This window comes from Sorghum bicolor, chromosome 6 (genome assembly GCF_000003195.3).
Source record: "Sorghum bicolor cultivar BTx623 chromosome 6, Sorghum_bicolor_NCBIv3, whole genome shotgun sequence".
NCBI classification, from domain to species: domain Eukaryota; kingdom Viridiplantae; phylum Streptophyta; class Magnoliopsida; order Poales; family Poaceae; genus Sorghum; species Sorghum bicolor.
This window is the reverse complement of record NC_012875.2, coordinates 4559870-4580092: the sequence shown is the minus strand read 5'-3', so window position 1 is coordinate 4580092 and position 20223 is coordinate 4559870. Positions and strand designations below refer to the sequence as shown.

Below are 20223 nucleotides of genomic sequence, written 5' to 3'. Positions count from 1 at the left end.
ACCACCATGCATAACGAGAGAGAGAAACCAGACCTAATTAATAAGCAAGTAATCTAGCATGAAACTTCGAAAAGACATTGGATTTGTATACAAAGTCTTCAGAGAGTCATCTCTTTGAAGAAAATCTAGAAGGAAACCTTAACCTTTAGATTTGCAATTTTAGGGTTGCCCTTGTGATGAGCTGCTCCATTTTTCATCTCAGGCTACAATTTGGTCCCAAGTAGGATGAAGAGGGTTGCTTTTTATATTGAGCACCATTTCTAGAAACATCAAACTTGAAAATCGATTTCTAAGAAATGGGCCCCATTTCTACGGGCAGCTAGTGTTACCAAACATGTCTGGGAGGACATTTAGAGAATGGTTGTAAAACCAGCTACCCAGATCAAAAAACCAGCTGGTAGATCGAGAATCGAATTCTAGGGGTGGCCCATTAGTTGGGGTTCCAAATCCAGCTGCCTCTCCAAAAAATGGTGCATCCCTGAATATTTTCTACCATATTTGTGGAGATAACATACTTGCTGCATCTCTGTCGCTTGAAGTCACTACAGGATTCTGGTACTTTGCCCAGAGCCCGAACGTTCGGCAAAGGGCCAGTAAGCTCTCGGCAAAGTCTTTGCCGAGCGCCCGCTCGGCAAAGACCGCTCGGCATAGTCTTAATCGGCAAAGGCTGTCTTTGCCGAGCGCCACGTGGCAGGCTCTCGGCAAAGGCTTTCCGAGAGCCACGTCAGCATTCGGCAAAGGCTGACGGCCGTCGCAAGGGGGGCGTTAGTTGACGGCTATTTGCCGAGCGCCACCATGGCCGGCGCTCGGCAAAGATTGTTTATTTTTTTTAAAAAAAATTCTTTGCTGAGAGCCTTGCTGGCTGGCTCTCGGCAAAGATTATTTATTTGTTTATTTGGAAAAAATCTTTGACGAGTGCCTTACAGGCTGGCTCTCGGCAAAGAATATTTATTTATTTTTTTGAATATTTCTTTGCCGAGTGCATGGTAACAGGCACTCGGCAAAGCTGGGAACCACAGGCACACAGTGCCCAGCTTTGCCGAGTGCCAGCCCTTGGCAAAGCTGAGATTTTTGCTGTTTTTTCAGTTTTTTGCTGTTTTTTTCACTCAATTCACAATAGACAACATACATAACATATGTAATAGAACAAATAGACAACATACATAACATATCCATAACATGCATTCATCAATGGTCACAAATCCACATACAGAATAGTTGGTATTCATCCTGTCACAAATTCGCGTACACAAAGTTCACAAATCCGCCTAGCATATCCATCACAAGCATAGCATGTCCATATCACTGGTCCGGGTGCGACCCGGCGTCCGACGTTTCATCTTGCTCCAAATCTTCTCAAATTTTAACCATAGCTTCCACATGCGATGACACGACGCATCACCAAGTTTCGCGATTTTCGGACTTCGTATGAATTTTATATAATTTTAATCCTCTTTTCGCACACGTAACTCGACATGTTACCTCAGCGAGATAGTCAAGATTTATGTGAGGTCTTGGATACGGACTCAAAATACACCTAATACCATGAATATCATTTTTTAAAGCACTGGGTTGCGTTATTTCATGTACCTGTAGTTCACATTTGAGTTATCCCAAAACATAAAAAACAAAATAAATCAGTTAAATATACCAAAAAACTCAAATTTCTTCCAAACTTTAAAATATAGTTTGCAATAGTGACACAAAGCACAAAAAAAAACTCACCACAAAAAACAAAAAAAATAAAAATACTTTGCCGAGAGCCAGCCAAGACACTCGGCAAAGATTGCTTTGCCGAGGGCCTTTCCAGCTGGCGCTCGGCAAAGAGCCTTCCTTTGCCGAGAGTCAAACGGAAGGCTCTCGGCAAAGGGGACGCCGACAGGGACTTTGCCGAGAGCCCGCCTTTGACGAGTGTGCTGCTCTCGGCAAAGAGCCTCTTTGCCGAAAGCCTGCATTCGGCTCTCGGCAAAGAGCCCTTTGCCGAGCGCGTGACGTGGCCCTCGGCAAAAAAAGCTCTTTGCCGAGAGTCTACTCGACAGCTCTCGGCAAAGATGCCGGCTCTCGGCAAAGTAGAATTTTCCTGTAGTGAGTATCTTGAACAAAACATTATAGATGAACAAAACATTATAGATGGATGACTATTCTTGAAGGGGTTGTAATAAACATATGAAAGTAGGCGTTCTGTTCAAATACTATATGAAAAAACTGTTATCACTTCGTAACCTGCTCGATCTGATATATGTTAATATGTTTCTGAAAAGAAAATTTAATGTCTAGTGCTTGATCTATCTTACTTGATGGTGATTAGTGTTTCTTCAGGTATGGTGGCATATTTCTTCAAAAAGAATAAAATTCTTTTGAACCTAAAGTAGCAATAAATCATGATGTTTTCTTTGTGTAGTGAACGTTCATGGTCTACTACAGTTTTAGCATCTAGAAATTTAGAAGGAATCATGGTAACACTTTTCCCTGCTTTGGTGTTGTGTTTACAAACAGCCTTTTTTTCTCGCTAAAACTGACAAGGTTGTCAAAGTTCTGCTGATCTGCTTTACACTAGTAGAAGAAAATTTTGTACAAGCGGTTCTAAACCTATTTCTACAGGCATTTCTCAGACATGCCAGCGTTGGGGGCCAATGGAAATGTACCATTTCTACGGGCGGTTAATTGAGAACCGCATGTGGAAATCGATTTGCACAGGCAGTTCAGTTAAGATTTCCATGGGCGGTTGTGTTATGTCAACCGTCTATGGAAATGCTTGTCCAGAAAATATAAACGAGGTTTCAAAAAATAGGTAAAAAAGATTTTTATGGTGGGGAAGGCCCACTAGCCAGTATCGCATTTTTTTTTGCATAAAATCATGCGTTACACGGCCGGTAGGATTCAAACTCGCAACCTCTCCCTCGCGTATAGCATCCTCTACCACTCTACCCATTACTCACTTGTTATACTAGAGTTTGCTTCCCCACATATTATCCTAAATCGAGTAAACATTGATTGTTTGATGCCCTAAATGGATTTAAATGAAACTGTTGTCAACTATAAAGTTATATAACATTTCAAGATCTATACAACTTTTATATTGGTAGTTTCTCCATCCGAGATAATTTACAAAATTTGAATTTCAAATCTGACAAGTTCAAACGTAGTTTTCGGACAAGATGATTTCAAATGAAAAAATATCAACTACAAAGTATTATAACTTTTCGAGATCTACAACTTTTATCTTGGTGGGTTTTCCATACGAGGTCATTTGAAAAACTCAAAAAAATCAATTTCAAATTATTTTTATAGGCTGTTTTCTTAACAAACCGCCACTAGAAATCCTATTTTTAGTGGTGGTTCTTAAGAAACCGCCTGTAGAAATACATCATTTGTACAAGCGATTTCGTTAGGAGAACCGCTAGTGAAAATGGATTTTCACTGGCCGCCTGTGAAAATGCACCATTTCCTCTAACGGTTTTCTTAAGAAAACCAGTAATGAAAATAGTTTTCTACTGGCGGTTCTTGAGTCGGGCCCGCCGATTTCTTTTCATAGTCATTTTTTAATTGAAACCGTCTATAAAAAAAATTCTACCGCCAGCTTAGAGCTTTTTTTACTAGTGTTAGCATGCATGCATAGCCCCTTCAATTTGAAGACTCCCATAGGGACGATAAAATTGCTCAAAAGTGACGGCAGCCTAAACTTGTCGATCGTGAATGTAAATCTTGTAAAAAAATTATAAAAGTATCGGATGATCAAGCCATATACTGTCCATAAAGAATACAACAAGAGGAACCATTCAAGTCACAATAAGGTTAAGTTTGACTAAGTTTATATTAAATAGTATTACTATTTACGTCTCCATATATATTTACTATGAAAATATATTCTATAACTAATCTAATGGTACTTATCTAGAAAATATAGTTCAAATCGTTTGAGTTCTAAAAAAACGAGAATTGCATTTTCCATTCTGTACATGCATATATTCCTTTAACGTTATGGTATTTCTCTCTATTTCCAGAACAATCTCAGTTGACCACTAAAAACTTTCCTTACATAGATACACACAAATATTTGAATACATAAAATTTGCTGACGAGTCATCAAACAATTTCTTGAACACCACTGCATAATGAATATTTTCTAGAACACATCATAACAAATGCCAGTGGGGCCATTGATCTAATATATTGGTTCAACCTTACCTGTTTTCTTGGGTGATGACCCTTGAAGCATAAATTTATTTATAATCTTGAAGAAAATATTATTATTCTAAATATAAAAAAGAACGTGATGATGTAGAGGGAAAGATCAGTAAATAATATTAACCAAGAACTTCATCCATGGATGTACCCGAGTGACTTATTATCAGACATTATTTAATTCATTAATTAATACTGAGCATACACTCAGTACAATTACACGCCATCTCACGACCTTAGAAATTATTGAGATAGGTCTAAACCCAGATGATACAAAGGACTTATGAACCTGTTGATGCAACATATATACCGTGTCTATATATAGGATATTCATCATGCATATGAATGCAAGCGTATATCTCTAACAACCATATTCCTTTTTGCAAGAATTGGAGGTCATTTTGCAACAGATTTCTCTAAAATAATAGACCCGGGCTGATTCAGTACCGGCGTCCATCAGCTTCCTTCCAAGATTTATGCCCTTTGTAAATCCGGTTCCTTCATTGTTTTTGTAGGAATTTGCTAGCAAGGTGGTTTCTTGGGCCTTTGTTCCACGAAAACTTGCACGATCAAAGTATCCAATAGTGCACACCATGTTCATCAAAATGAGCAGTGCCACCGTTGTAGGCTTCATCTGCATGCGTACATGTTAGATGCATGTGTACGTGTTAGGCTTCAACTAAAGGGAATTATGTATTGAATTGTACAAAACAAAATAAAACTGATGAGCTCAAAGAAAGAAAAGGTCTCACCCCTGATAACTCATTAGTTCAGGGCCTCCGTGTTGTTGATAACCGAAGTACACTTGGGCACCCAATATATAGCCATATTAGTAGAAAAGTAGCTGTTTAGGTGAATATGACGCTCATGATATTATGCAACTGGGGTTGGGGAGCTGCAAACCATTACGTGATAATAGGTCATGGTGCATTATGTCGTACTCACTACCGGAATCCAGCTCTTTGCTGAGTGTCAAACAATTTGCCGGGTTTTTTTTCGGGCACTCAGCAAAGACTTTTTTTGCCGAGTGTAAAAAAAATATTGAGCAAAAAAAATTAAAATCTAATTTTGAAGCCCTAAATGAATGCAAATCAACAAGTTTTCAACTACAAAGTTGTATAACTTCTCAAGATATATAATCTTTATTTTAGTCATTTCTTCATTTGACAAAGTGAAAAATAAATTTATTCACAAATTTTACATCTCTTTCTTATAGTTTATGAAACTACAAGAGAGATATATAAGTTTTGTGAAAATTTTTAGAATCACCATGTCGGATGAACAAATGATCAAACAACCAAAATAAACTTTGTAGATCTGGAGAAGTTATGAAATTTTATAGTTGGCTACTTTTTCGTTTGAGTTCACCTTGTCATGCAAAACTATGTTTTTATTTGAAAATATTAAAATTCAATTTTTTGAAATGATCTTAGATGAAAAAACTCCCTAAATAAACATTGTAGATCTCAAAAAGTTATGAAACTTTGTAGTTGACAGCTTTTTGATTTGAAATCATCTTGTCATGCAAAAACTATGTTTGAATTTTCAAATTTGAAATTCAAATTTTGTAAACGACCTCGGATGGAGAAATTCTCTAAATAAAAATTGTCTATCTCGAAAAGTTATGAAACTTTGTAGTTGACAACATTTTGATTTAGAATCATTTAGGGCCTCAAACAATTAATTTACACGTGGTTCGAATCCCATTGACCATGTTGCCGCAAATTTTGCACGAAAAATGTGAGAGGAAGGTCACAAATACGGGTAGGCGCTGGCTGGTGGGGGCCTCCCAAAAAAATTGCACGAAAAACGTGAGAGGGAGGTCACGGAGACGGGTAGGCACTGGCTGGTGTGGGCCTCCTCCAGAAAAAAATTCCTTTTGTGTTTTTTTGATTCAATCTTTGCAAGTGTCGAGCACTCGATAAAGACTTTGCCGAGTCCAAAGAGGCCAGGCACTCAGCAAAGAAGTTGTGTCCCGTAGTGACTACTAAACCATCCAGTACTGGTGGTTCCAAACCATTACTATTGCAAGAATTGGTGTTAGGCGGTGGGCAACCGGGACTGATGGCCCCTCCTATTGCTGCTAGGTCATACAGAAACAGTATCAAAGGCTACCACGCACACTGACATTTCAAGGTACCAATTTGTAACAAGAACCCATATCACTAGTACAATAAGTACTGAAATGATTTTGCTAATGGTAAAAAACAATCTTAGAGGCCGGTTTAAAAACCGCCACATACTATACTATGCCACCAGGCCAACTGTAGAGCACGGTCTTGTTATTAGATTTCAGATGTGGTTGTCTGAAGAGAACCATCCCTGAACTGTCTCCTCTAGAGACGGTTTGGTTGAGTCCGTCCTCAAAAGTCTTATATTCAGGGGCGATTCTCTTAAGGAAACCATTACCTAGAAATGAATATATCAGTGGGCACGAATAGACTGAGCTTGGTAGCTAAAAAAGTGGTGAGGCCAACACAGACTGCCTTTATACCGGGTAGGAACATAATGGAAGGGGTTGTAATCCTACACGAAACCATCCATGAACTACACACCCAAAAAAGAGACGGTGTCATTTTCAAAATTGACTTTGAAAAGGCATACGACAAGGTGAAGTGGTCCTTTCTACAACAAACGCTACGCATGAAAGGTTTCTCTCCCAAGTGGTGCCGGTGGATCGAAACAATGGTCACCGGTGGAAGTGTGGGGATTAAAATCAATGATGAACTAGGCCCCTACTTCCAAACCAAACGCGTTCTCAGACAAGGTGACCCAATGTCACCAATCTTATTTAACATCGTTGCTGATATGCTAGCTTTTCTTATAAATAGAGCAAAAGACGATGGTCAGATACGAGGAGTCGTCCCCCACCTTATAGATGATGGTCTGTCTATATTACAATATGCGGATGACACCATCATCTTTTTAGATCACGACCCAGAACAAGCACAAAATCTAAAACTGTTACTATACGCTTTTGAACAGTTATCTGGGCTTAAGATCAACTTCCACAAGAGCGAGATATTTTGCTATGGTGCAGCAAAAGGGATGGAATCCTTATATACTAGCCTCTTTGCGTGCAAACCTGGAAAATATCCCTTTAGATACCTGGGTATTCCAATGCACCATAGACAACTCTTGAATTCCGATTGGAACAAGGTCGAAGAGCGTTTCCAACAGAAACTTTCTTGTTGGAAAGCAAAATACCTATCTTATGGGGGAAGACTAGTCCTGATTAATTCGTTCTTAAGCAGTTTACCCATGTTTATGATGTCCTTTTTTGAGATCCCTAAAGGAGTCATTAAAAACCTAGATTATTTTAGATCAAGGTTCTTCTGGCAAGGCTCCACAGACAAATTTAGGTATAGACTTGCTAAATGGGACATCCTGTGCCGCCCTAGGGACCAAGGAGGCTTAGGTATCTTAAATTTACAAATACAAAATAAATGCCTATTAGCAAAATGGCTGGTCAATTTGCTAAATACAGAAGGCATATGGCAATCTCTCTTAAGAAATAAATACCTAAGATCTAAGACCCTCACCCAAGTGACAGCCAAACCGAATGACTCTCATTTTTGGAGAGGCCTCATGCATATCAAAGACGAGGTGTTGGCGAAAGGTTCCTTTGATATTAAAGATGGAACTACCGCTCGGTTTTGGGATGATACATGGGTAGGAGATAAGCCACTGAAAGTTAAATATCCGTCCTTATATAACATAGTGCGTGATCCCCATGCAACAGTTTCGAAAGTGATGGCCACAAACCCTCTAAACATATCTTTTAGAAGGGCTTTAGTGGATAATAAACTTACGGAATGGCTTAATTTAGTAGCACGGATCTCTAATGTCCAATTGATGGAAGGATCAGACCACTTTACATGGAGCTTAACCAAATCAGGGTTATTTTCTGTCCGCTCTTTGTATTTCCATCTTATTGATACACGACCACCTTTCCATCATAAGAAGATCTGGAAGATAAAAATTCCCCTAAAAATTAAAATCTTTCTTTGGCTCCTGCAAAGGGGGATTGTCTTAACCAAAGACAACCTTGCAAGGAAAAATTGGAAGGGAAGTCAGAAGTGCATTTGTTGTAATGGGAATGAAACTATCTAACATTTATTCCTAGACTGCCCCCTTACTAAAATGTTTTGGAGGATTATCTTTTTTGCTACTAATCTTAACCAACCCAAATCTATCAACCATATGTTTGGAAACTGGTTGATTAACCAACATAGAAGAGCTAGAGATATGATTTGGGTTGGGGTGGCTGCTTTTTGCTGGGCTATCTGGAGATGCCGTAATGATGTTATTTTTAATAAGATGAAATCTAACTCAATTATGCAGGTAATTTTCAGAGGAGCATTTTGGTTACGCTCTTGGGCCCAACTACAGCGTGACGAGTCAGCCAAGGACGCCCTCTCAAGGTTGAGCAAGAAGTTAGAAATTATTGCTCTAGAATTTTCCAATAGGGGTTGGAGACATTTATATTGTTTGCCTTAGCGTCCTGGTCGATTTATAAGACTATGGCTCTCACTGTGATTCTCCCAAACACTGTAATAAGTGGTTGTGTACATCTCTTGATGTAGAGGCCGGATATTTGCTTATCCATTATCTAAAAAAAAGTAGTTTTCTTGACGTAATCGTTCCTAAAAATTGATCTCCAACAACGGTTGTGTAGCTACATTGCCTCCCACCTAAGTTACAAATGGTTTCTTAAGTTGACTGCCTCTACTAGAAATGAACATCTTCTCTAAAAATTTCTATGATTCATCTTTGCCCTTCCCTTTACATGGTACAACGTAGTACGAGCTTAATTAGATCATATTATCTTATTAAAAATCCGAGTGCAGCTAGTGCTAGAGTGCATAACTACGAGGTGTCACTGCATGCTCTAACTTTCACCAACGAAGTCCATTGAACAACTTCTGTTCAAAACTTCTTTGGCTTTCTGCATTACTCTTTAGTTGACAATTTTTTTATTTTAGGTACTGTATCACTTTTGGTAATTATTGTCCAACCATGAATTAACTAGCCTCAAAAGATTCATCTCGTAAGTTACAACCAAACTATATATTTAATTATTTTTTTATCTATATTCAATGTTTTATGTATATGCAATAAGATTCGAAGTGACGAGCAATCTTAAAAAAAAATTGGGAACTGCCTTACTTGCAGTGTAACGGACATGTCGGTTGCTACAGGGTTTGCAGTGCCTCTGTAATTTAGGATTGACACAATAGCGACCAGAGGGACGCCTGACAGGCACGAAATGATTACTAGCATGTCATAGCGACCAGAGGGCAGCAAAAGTGTGTCTATACGATGATTGCTGAACGCTCTTATTTTTATGCCAAAAAAGACTAGGAGTAGTAACTACCTTCCATCCCTTTTTGATTTTGAAACCAGAGAAGCTTCTTGATTCTCGAGACAATAATGCCAGAGTTTTATCAGTACACACCGGCCATTCTGTTATTAACATTTCATTTTATATACCCGAATGAGGAATGTCATATTACTGCTGATCAATTTATATACTGGGATTGAAGGACGACATTCCAAGGACTCTCACATTTCAAAGTAACGTCAATATTGTACTGTGTACTAATTCATTATCAAATTCCATTTATCTTTTTCAATAATTACGTTAGGTATACCCAAGGTTTGCTCTCTGAAATCAAAATTTTTGTGCTCTGGTTAGGGATGCGGCCATATTGCAGCATCCGGCCAGGGTGTGTCATGCCTGAGATGTTTGGGACGAACAGGAATGACACCAGTATGCATGGATGGAAGGTTAGAATTAAGAGACTTTCACTACGGATTCAGGTGGTATATAGTGCACGGTATCACAATCAATTTATTACCTATTATGTACTCAAAAAATTATGATAATTTTTTAATAATGCTTCACATAGACGATGCATTAGCTACTAATATTTGCTAAAACGTAGTAAACCTTAGGTTAGAATAAATGTGTAGCAGGGACTATTATGTAACACCCTAAATTTTGCTCATTTTAAAAATAGGTAAAAAATGATTTATTTATGAATTTTTGTGCTCATGAAACATAGGGGAATAATATTTTTCATTAAACTAAAACTTATCATAGGGTTTAGTAACATGTATGTGCACTCATGCTGGAGCATTTGTATTTTTGTATTGTGTGACTTTGAGTAAAGTTCAAAAGTACTTCAAAACTGATTTTAAAAAGGGACTTGAAATGGCTTTTGGAATAAAAGAAAGAAAAAAAGAGAAAAAAAAAGAAAACCTCTCCCTCTCCATATTTCTGACCTGAGGCCCAGCACTTCCCCTCTCCCCCTCACTGTGGCCCTTTGCGCGGCCCGTCTCTTCCCCCTCTGCGCGGCCCAACTCCTCAGCCCAGCCTGCCCGCGCCCTCCCCCTTTCCCTTCCTTTCTTACTCTGATGCGCGGACCCCACGACTAGAGTCGCTGACGGCTTGGCCCCACTTGTCGGCGCCGTCTTCTACCTAGAGACGGCAAGGAGCCGGACTCCCTACTGAACCGTGAGCCAAAGCCCAGGCCGCGTGCCCCCTCTTCCGGATCCCGCCCGATAGCACCCCCTCCTTTCTCTTCCTATCGCGCTGACGTCTGGGACCCACTGGCAGCGATGCGGTTCTCCCTTTCCTTCTTCGCCATGGAGTCCGAGCCGGCCACGGAAGGGAAATCCCGATTCTCCCTGGATTGGATCGCAGAGCGTCACTGGGCGCTATAAGACCCCTGGAAAGTCGCCACGCTCTTCCCTTTGCATCTTCATGCGACGCATAGCCGCCCTAGCCGCCGTAGCACCGAAGCTTAGATCTCGCCGAGGTTGAGTCAAGCCCCCACCGCCGCGCGCTCCTCCTACTCCCTTTCGGACCGAACCAAGCACATAGACGAGATCGCGGTGAGCTCCTCCCCCGCCCGGTGTTTTTCTTTTGTTCTCTAGCGTACCGAAACGCGAGATCCGATGTCTCCGGCGAGCTCAGAGCCCCGGCCATGGCGCCCGCCGCCGGAGGTCGCCGTCGGCCACCGCCCAGCGCCCAGGAGCGCTCTCCTTTCGGCTGTGAAATTTTCTAAAGAGACCCTGAGCTTTCGTTAAATAGTACCCGCAGTCCTTAAGCGTAATCCGGTAATACGCTTTCACCATTTGAAAACGTAAAGTCTTGCGGTTTGAAGTAAAATACGTTTTCTGAATTTACAGTTTTGCCATTGGTTTTGTTTAGCTCATAAAATCTTTGTTTTAGCTCCGTTTTGACCCATTCAAATTGCGTTGGTTTCGTAATCACGAGCTCTACATGTTAGTAATATTGTTTACTCAGTTTGAAACCTTTTTAATTTCATGATCCTATTTAATTAATTTCTTTTCTATATAAAATCTTAGAAAATCCATATCATCTTCGTTTTAATTCCGATTTTCGTGAACTCTACGTTTGTGTGATCGTAGCGCTGCGTAGAACATTTTGATAAACTTTTATATTTGTTTTACCACTGTTTGGTGTATTGTTCTAATTATAGCTTGTTTGCTTCGTGTATGATTGTCTATTGGAATGCGTGTTGTTGAATGATGATCGGGTATAGACGGTGAGTGATACGTTGGTGATCAAGGTCGATCTTTTGAAGACCAGCAGCAGGCTCAGGAGAGCTTTGATCAAGGCAAGTATAACTGACGACTATCCTTGTTACCTATACACAATTAATACAATATATATCATATGCATGTGTCCACCTTGATGACCTTAGCAAAATCATAGATGATTGTTATCCTGAATTTCTTGTTACCTGTTTTGGATATGCATTTGGGTAGTTCTTGCTAGTGCTTGATTATAATCCATGGTCTTGTAACATGAATATTTGGATATACAATAAAAAATAAAATAAGCTTTCTAGCAACTTGAATATAAAGGGTGGAAAGAACTCTGGCTTTTGCTGGATTGATCTTGACCCTCCATAAGGACTTATCCCTTGGCAAAAGCTGGGACAACTCGTACAACCATGAGGGCTATATGGCTCTGGCTTTAGTCAAGTATGAGTAACTTTTCTAGCTCGTTAGCGGTTACCCGTGTGGCGCAATTGGGGAATAGCAGACCGTGGATTCCCGCAGGTGAATCACATGGACTGACTAATGAAACCAAGCGGCCCTAACTTGTTAGACGAACCTTTGAAAGACTTCATAGTGATCCCTACCGACCTTCCTTGGTAGTGGGTTAAGAGGTCGACGGGCCTCGGGCGAAAGGGTAAATCATGACTCATGGGTAAAGATGTACAACCTCTGCAGAGCGTTAAATCTGGTATACTAGTCGTGCCCACGGATACGGGCGGCCCGGAAAACTGACGGAATAGATGGACACTGATGAACATGATTAATGATGATAAATGATGGTTTATTATGTTGTTTATTTGTGCTATTCATAATTCTTGTATACATTTGATCATGTGGTTATGAGATTTAATATGCTACCTTGATATTTGCTATCCAATGATTAAATATGTTATTCACATATAAAAGCTAAATGCAGTCAAACCAGTGTCAGCTTATTGAGCCTCATGAAGCCCTGGTTATACTTGTTGAGTACGATATGTGCTCACTCTTGCAATTTCCCCCACACCTCAGGAGAAGTTTTTGGCTTGTGATCAACCAGTCAGTTGGATCCTGTAGAGAGAACTTAATATCCGAAGTTGAAGTTGTCTATCCGCTGTTTACTATTAAAGGTTATCTCTTTTATACTAAGTACGTTATATATTTTATGCATTGTCTTTTGATATTACCCCTCTTGTAGCTATATGTGAGATTTGATCCCTAAAACTCACATATGGTGCATATCTGGTTTTGTCCTTAAAATCGGGTATTAGAGGATAGTCGTGGGCGTGGGCTCGTCCTAACATAGATTTAGGATACGTGTGTGTGCATGCGCAATCATCCAAAACATGACAAAACTGTAATTTTTCTTTCCAACTACTGCTTCTGAATTTATACAGCAATCCCATAAAAGTTTGATGATTGCACATGCACATGTCTCGACATATTTTGCTAATTGATGGCATTGTTAGATCGAATTAGCTACCATACGCAATATTTCTGTAACGATTCTTATTGTTTTAGAATCGAAGCTTCCATTCATCTCCAAATGTGAATATCGGGTTGATATAAAGGTTTGAAAAAGACCTACTGCCCTCTCCTTAACTAGAAACACAAAGGTACAAAACAAAACAAAACACACCTACAACCCCTCTATTGATTAGCAATCCATATGCTACGTCGCCACCCATGTAACAGAGAAGGATAACCTTGCCCACCTATGACAAATGCCTCAAAGCCTCCACATGCAAATCCTGTATTACATGCTTCTGGAGAACAGCACATATATGTAACTATTTTTTTTCTCGAAAACGCAGGAGAGCTGCGCTTCATTATATTAAAAAGAGAATAAAGGGCAAGAGCCCATACAACACCACACAAACCCACACACACACCCACACAAACAGACTCTAGGATTACATTCGAGCCGGAGACACCAAAACATAAGACGACCACGACTGAGCTAGACACTCTAACTACCAGGGAGGAGGGCAGCCAAGAAAGAAAGCCCTCGAGCCCCAGCCATAGACCACAGGCGGCGTTCCTCGCCAGCCAAGATGAGCGCTTTGGCAAGGTTCGGGGCCGCTCCATCAAAAACACAACTATTACGATGGTTCCAAATAGTCCAAGCTCCAAGAATGATAAGTGAATTAACTCCTTGCCTCTTCAATCCGACCTCGGAGATGCTGCTAGCATCATCCCACCAAGCATGGAAGGATAGATCAGGAGATTGAGGGGACAAGTTTTGGAGACCGACTTGTCGGAATAGAAAGAACCAGAATTCTCTTGCAAACACACAATTCACAAGGAGATGGTCAATAGTCTCCTCTTCTTGGTCACAAAGAGGACAGCACTCAGGATGAGGCATTCCACGACGTGCGAGTCGATCAGCTGTCCAGCACGCATTGTGCGCGACCAACCATAAAAAGAAGCGACACTTGGGTGGAGCCCAAGATTTCCAGATTCTTTCCCATGGTCCAAAAAGAGTAGACCCCAAGAAGAAACCATCATATGCCGACTTAGCCGAGTATATTCCATTAGAAGAGAGCCTCCATATATGTCTATCCTCAACCTCAGGCTGCAGCTGAAAGTCCATCAAAACATCACATAATTGAAGAAATTCCACCAACACACCGACTGTACGGGCTCCCTGAATGTCTGAAATCCAAGCCTGGGAAGAGAGGGCGTCCCGGACCGAGCGCCGTTTGACCCTCCTTTTGGAAACAGCCGCAAAAAGGCGAGGTGCAAGGTCAGCAATGCATTGCCCATGGAGCCACCGGTCCGACCAGAAAAGAGTATTTGCACCGTCTCCAATTTCAGAAGCAACTGCCACAGAGAAGAAGTCTTTCACTTGGTCAGGCAACTGAATTGGGAGAGCAGCCCAAGGACGATGAGGCTCTGTTTTCTGCAGCCAAGCCCATCTCATGCGGAGAGACCAGCCAAGAGTTTTAAGTTCTGAAATTCCCAGGCCTCCAAGCTCTGGTGGGCGACAAACCTTGATCCAGGCCACAAGACAGTGTCCTCCTTTTGCATCTTTACGACCCCTCCAAAGAAAACCACATCGAATTTTGTCCACCGTTTTGATAGCCCATGGAGGAAAATCAAAGGCCATAGCCAAGTAAACAATCATTCCGGTGAGAACAGATTGAACCTGTACTCTCCTACCAGCCCTTGTCATTAGATCAGCCTTCCAGCCAGGGAGCTGATCTGCTATGCGGTCGATGATGGGCTGCACTTGTTCTTTAGCTAGTTTTCTTAGAGAAAGGGGCACACCCAAATACTTGCATGGGAAATCAGAGAGTGGGCAGGGCAGCGAGTTTTGTATGGTACCAAGTTCCAACTCACCACATCTGATTGGCAGCACACTACTTTTTTGCAAATTTGTCTTCAGCCCAGAAGCCTCTCCAAATAAATTAAGGATGTCCATAACTATAGAAATATCACAGGTCTCCGGGCGAAGGAATAGAGCAACATCATCAGCATAAATAGAAATGCGGTGCTGCAAGACTCTGGTTGACAGGGGCAACAAAAGGTCTTCATTGGCGGCTTTAGTAATCATATATCCCAAAACATCCATTACCAAGATGAAGAGCATGGGAGAAAGGGGGTCACCTTGCCGTAATCCTCGCCGGTGTTGGATGTGATCACCAGGCACCCCATTAACAATAATTTGGGTGGAAGACGTGGAGAGCAGCCCGCTGATGATGTCTCTCCAAATCTGCCCAAAACCTAGCTGTTGCATAACCTCCAGAAGAAAGGGCCAAGACACGGAGTCAAAGGCCTTGGATATATCAAGTTTGAGAAGAATCCGAGGTTGCTTTTGTTGGTGAAGAAGTCGTGCCGTCTGCTGAACCATCATGAAATTGTCTTGTATGAAACTCCCTTTAATGAAGGCACTTTGAATAGGAGAGACCATTTGTTGCAGCCGAACAGCAAGACGGTTTGCCAGCATTTTTGTGATTAATTTGGCGAAACTATGCACCAGACTTATGGGTCGAAAATCCTTAGGTTGGTCAGCACCATCTTTTTTAGGGAGGAGAGTGATATACGCCGAGTTGAGAATGCCAAAGTTCACAAACTTTCTGTTCCAAACAGCAGAAACTGCTGCCATAATATCGTCCTTTATGATGGACCAGCACATCTTATAAAAACATCCCGTGAAGCCATCAGGACCGGGAGCTTTATTTGAGGGTAAATTTTTAATTGTGTTCCATACTTCTTCTTCACTAAAAGGGAGTTCGAGATCAGCTAGATCAAGAGAACTGATTCCCAACTCATCTAAGTTTATGGTGCACTCCCTGGCCGTAAACTGACCCAAGAGATTTTCATAAAAATCATCAATAGCTGCTTCCTTATCTTCATGGCTGGTGCAAATCTGATCACCCACAACATTTTTTCCAATAAAATTCTTCCTTTTCCGGTGACGAGCATGAAGGTGGAAGAGCTTCGTATTTGCATCACCATCACGGAGCCAGTTGATCCTTGAGCGCAGCCGAGCAATAGTTCGCTGGAGGGAGGCTAGAGCAAGGCTATGCTTTTTTAGATTGTTTTTAAGCCATAGCTCCCCAGGAGATAACTGACGGTTATCTTGGGCAATCTCAAACTGGTGAAGAATTTCCCTAGCCAAAGCAAGCTGGAACTTCACAAGACCAACCACTCTGGCACTCCAACTCTGTAATCCTTTTGTTACAGCTTTAAATTTCTTGTCCAAGGTTATGAAGGGGCAGCGACCCACAGGAATAGCGGCCCAGGCTGAAGAGACGGCTTCCTGAAAGCCATCAAGCTTGGGCCAAAAAGATTCAAAATGAAATCTGCGACGACCCGGAATATTATCCCGAAGGCCAAGTAAAAGAGGGCAATGGTCAGAACATTCCGAAGCCCAACTCTGCAGCAAACAATTAGGAAATTTGTCCTCCCAATCCACAGTACATAGAACCCTATCCAACCTCACAAGAGTAGGGGAATCCTGTTGGTTAGACCATGTAAATTTGCGGCCATGCAGTGGAATCTCCTTGAGAGCAAGATCATTGATAAACCTTCTGAATCGACCCATCATGGCCCTGTTGAGATTGGCATTGTTCTTGTCTTCATCCTTGTATATTAGATTGAAATCACCAGCAATCATCCATGCATGGCCCCTGACATGCTGCCCGAATGTCACGCAGTTCCTGCAGGAATTGAATTTTTTCCTCATTACCTTGAGGCCCATAGCAAGGCTAGTGACTTCAAATGTTTGCTAAGCTCCCTAACCAAACGAGGAACATATATATGATATGCAATGAGGTTTAGATAGACATGAAGCCACTTAAATTATTTACCAAATAGCTTGGACAAGATGGCATTAAAAAACAATTGCTTAATTGATTGAAAACAATGGGATTCTTAGACATGCATGCTTCTTGACAACCAAAATCCGCAAGTATTGGAACTTGCAATATTTGGTCCTCACAGTCAGCTAAGCGACTGAATAAAAAGTATCAGATCTTATACAAGCCTAATTTATGCAAGAAGAAATATATCCAAATCATGACCAAGTAAAATATCCAAAGCTTCTCCTTTCAAAAACAATATCTATCCTAAGCTTCTGATAAAAATGCTGTCTAGCTGCTCATGTTGCGCTACCAGTTTTGATAGGTTGGAAGTTTTGGATCCCACAAATACATCCACAAAATAACACACCTACTATTATATATTGTCCTCTAAACAGATGAAATGATATCTTTGTATTACTTTTCTTTCTTCATATCTAAACTACAGCTAAGTCATTTGATGAAATAATAGTAGTCACAAGAATTTGGTTAGCTAGGGTACAATATGTATATTTCAGAAAATTTATTCAAATGAATTGTCACTAATGATATTTTATTGAGCTGTCACCTTGGACAATTGAAGAGGTTTGAAAATGAGATTTTCCAGGCAAACAGATGAAGATATTAAGTGGTTTATCTTGTAATCACTTTCCTAGATTGGAAGTATGGATGGGCTACAACTATAGGTACATCTAGGAGAAAGAATGGTTGTCGTTAGCCGACAAGAAGAGTATCAGTTTCCCAACTAGGGTAGTGGGTTTTGTGCACGCACACTTCTCTTTGTGGTTCTATATTGTTTGCACGGAATATTTTGATACGTCCATCACACAAATAACATAGACAATATAACTATGTCACCAATAACATGATATCAACTTGATGGCACACGCACCAAACAAACTTTCAATGTCTAGAACTTTATAGAAATACTTGTCATTCATTTACATGTTGATGCATATGTATATGTATTGTTTACTATTCCCCTATATTTTAACATATAACGCATAGTTTCCTTCAGTGAGGATGAGAAAAATAGACTTTGCCACATAATTCCTTCAACAATATAGATTCTGAAAAACAAATTCATAACCACAAGAGGGTCCATTTAAATGCTAATCCAATGATATTTTTCACATTACAAATTTTATATATCATCTGAGAATAATTTCTAGGTTAATATTATGGGTTTTCCATAAAAAACTAGGTGCACACACTACTAGTATAAACTTTTCCAAGGCGAGCAAAAAAGATTTACTGAGGCGGGCATCACAATCACTTTGTCCAAAACATCATAGTAAATAAATCTTTACAATGGGCCCACTGAGTCCATCCACACGCTGGTGTCGCCACACCTGCTGGCCGGACTACGCGCAGAACCTGGATCTAGCTTCCTGCCACCAGATCTGCTACATCCTCGTCGGAGACGTAGGTTGGAGATGATGGATTTACTGCACCCACGCTGGATCTGCTGCGTCTCCGCTAGAGACGTGGGTTGGAGACGCTGGATCCACGCGCAGCCCATGCAGCCCATCCACAGTCACCGAATCCCATACAGGAAGAGGAGAGGGTCGCTGTTGGGAGAGAGGGAGCCGGGTGCGACATGCATCCAGCTACGCCGGATACACAGAAATATTTCAATTGGTGACATAAAGTTTGATTTAGCTGATGAGTCATCGAAATTCTTGAACATCACTGCATATTGAATATTTTCCAAAACACATCATAAGAAATGCCACTGGGGCCATCGATCTAATATGTTGATCGACCCTTACCCTTACCTGTTTCTTGGGGTGATGACCAATCAAAGATAAATTTATTTCTTGTCTTAAAGTAATTATTATTATTCTCAATGTAAAAAAAAAGAATAGACGATGTAGAGGCAAAGAGAAGTAAATATTGTTAACGATGGCCAAAGGTTCTTTGACCAAGAACCTCATCATCCATGCATTTGTCTGAGTGAATTATTATCACACACAGGACATATTTTAATTTATTGTTTAATATTGAGCGTAAGCGCTCAGTACAGTACAATACTACACGGCATTTCATGGCCCTGGAGATTATTTAGATAGGTCTAAACCCAGATGATACAAGGGACTTAAGAACCTGCTGATGCAACATACCGTGTATATATATAGGATATCCATCCTCCATATGCAATGGGAATGCAAGCATATATCTCTAACATTTATATTGCTCTTTGCAAGAATTGAAGGACATTATATTGCAGCAGACATCTCTAGGAAGCCACTTGCGGTCCGTCACTGCCAGCTTCCTTCCAATATTTATGCCCTTTGTAGAACCTGATTCTTCATGGGTTGAATATGAATTTGCCAGAAAGGATGTTTCTTGGGCCTTTGTTCCAAGAAAACTTGCATGATCAAAGTATCCAATAGTGCACATCATGTTCATCAAAATGAGCAGTGCCACCATTGTAGGCTTCATCTGCGTATATATGTTATAGATCGATGTGTACGTGTTAGGCTTCAATTTCAGAAACAATGAAATGGAATTGTATATTGGATCTTACTGAACAAAAATAAAACTGATGAGCTCACAGAGAGAAAAGGACTCACCCCTGATAGCTGATTAGTTGAGGGCTTGTGTTGTTGATAACCAAAGATACACTTGGGCACGCTATATATAACAATATTAATAGCAAAGTAGCTGTTTAGGTGAATATGACGCTCACAATATTATCCAACTGGGGTTGTGGTGCAGCAAGCCATTACGTGATAATAGGTCTTGGCACATTATGCTGCACTACTTCACAACCATCCAGGACTGGTGGATCCATACCACTACTATTGCAAGAATTGGTGTCAGCGGTGGACAACCGGGACCGATGGCTCCTCCTACTATTGCTGCTAAGTCATAAAGCAACAGTGCGAAAGGCTACCACTGATGGTTCAAGGTACCAACTGGTAATGAGTACCCTTATCACTAGTAAAAGAAATGAGTTTGCCAAATGCTAAAAAAGAATCTTAAAGGCCGCCGGTTTACAAAACAGCCGCTATCCCACCAATTGTACAACATCGCCCCTATTATTAGATTTCAGATGCGCGCCGTTCTCTTAAGAGAACCATCTAAATCTGGCTCTTCTAGAGATGGTTCGATAAAGATGTCCATCCCCAAAAATCCTATTTCTATAGGCAGT

At 40.7% G+C, this 20223-nt stretch overlaps 1 long non-coding RNA gene across 1 annotated transcript; it reads right to left on the bottom strand.

Annotated features, from left to right (window-relative positions):
• On the bottom strand, positions 19050 to 19741 carry LOC110436675. Its single transcript, XR_002454504.1, has 2 exons — positions 19643 to 19741; positions 19050 to 19511 (listed from the first exon to the last, which is right to left on the bottom strand). It is a non-coding gene; the product is annotated as an uncharacterized LOC110436675 (long non-coding RNA).